General features: G+C 53.1%; 1 non-coding gene across 1 annotated transcript; it reads right to left on the bottom strand.

Moving 5' to 3' along the window:
* Positions 1-896: 896 nt before the first annotated feature.
* LOC112207621 (U1 spliceosomal RNA) lies at positions 897-1,060 on the bottom strand. Its single transcript, XR_002942047.1, has one exon. It is a non-coding gene; the product is annotated as a U1 spliceosomal RNA (small nuclear RNA).
* Between the last annotated feature and the right edge of the window lie 231 nt (positions 1,061-1,291).

Here is a 1,291-nt window from a genome sequence, read left to right as displayed (position 1 = left end):
AAGTACTTCCTGTCCATGAAGGTGATAAGCGAGGGCCTGAAGAGGGACGGGGGAGGACACTGGCGCCAGAGATAGAAAGAGGCGGCTTGGGGGTGGGAAGCATGGGTCGGGGTGCTATTTAGAAAGTTGCCTGGCAATGGATGTGGGATGTGGAAGCGAGACATCAAACAAGAAGCTGTCACTTAAATGAAGTCTGAAGAAAGACTAGATATGTAAACGGCAGGAGATAGTGGATCCGGCTCCTCATAAAATTTCCCGCCTTATATTTCAGGGAGGATCGCAGCGCATTTTCGCCAAGACAGGTGAGACTGCGGTTCTGACCTGCGTGTCTCGGGATGAATTGCGTTAGGGCACCTGGGCGCCGGTAGACCCGTTCCCCTCCGCAAAGTAAGCGTGTTATGTCTACAACCCAACGGGAACACTAAGAGCCCCAAAGGCCCTGATTTCTTCCCAAAGAACAGCGCCCGTCTGCGTAGTGTGTGCCTGGCTCTACCAAGTGAGAACACATTCCCCGCTAGCACAGAAATCCTACAAACTCCTGAGGGGGCTGCGCTTAGAAGCAGAGGCTGTGTAAAAGGTGATTGGGGGCTAGGGAAAAACAGGAAGATTTTTACAGAGCGTGAGACCCCAAGAGAATGGAGACTATGGACCAATCTCTGCAAAAAGCAGCCTCATGTTGAAAGGAAGGAGCTGTGCGGCCTTCGCGCTACTTAGCTTGTGTTAAACAGGAACACAACGCCTGACGCTTATTTCTCCGGCAGGAACGACGGCGACATGTTACTTCCTGTTTCCCTGCCATCCGGCTGTAAGAATAACACACCACCACCAAGATTATACAGCAAAAAAAAGCGAGAAGTAGACCTTTGCATACCAACTGCTTTTTGCACTGGAAAATTCAGGGGAAAGCGCGAACGCAGTCCCCCACTACCACAAATTATGCAGTCGAGTTTCCCACAGTTGGGGAAATCGCAGAGGTCAACACATCCGGAGTGCAATGGATAAGCCTCGCTCTGGGAAAACCACTTTCATGATCATACTATCTCCCCTGCCAGGTAAGTGTGAGTTCACACACCTCCGCCCTGCAACAGCTCCATACGCCTCAACCTTTACAGACACGGTCACTTGCCCCGCGCACCCGCACCCCCACCCCCACCCCGCCCCATGCCACCCGGAGCCCTCCTAGCCCTGACACACAGCTGGGACTCTCACGTCCAACTAGCGGTCCTGGACTTGCTCCCAAAGCAGGAGAAATCCTTCGTGGGAAGCAGCAGCCCCTAAGCTGCCTCATCTA

Source organism: Pan troglodytes, chromosome 1, assembly GCF_028858775.2.
Source record: "Pan troglodytes isolate AG18354 chromosome 1, NHGRI_mPanTro3-v2.0_pri, whole genome shotgun sequence".
Classification (NCBI taxonomy): domain Eukaryota; kingdom Metazoa; phylum Chordata; class Mammalia; order Primates; family Hominidae; genus Pan; species Pan troglodytes.
Note: the sequence above shows the minus strand (reverse complement) of the source record. Positions and strands in the feature narration are given on the sequence as shown.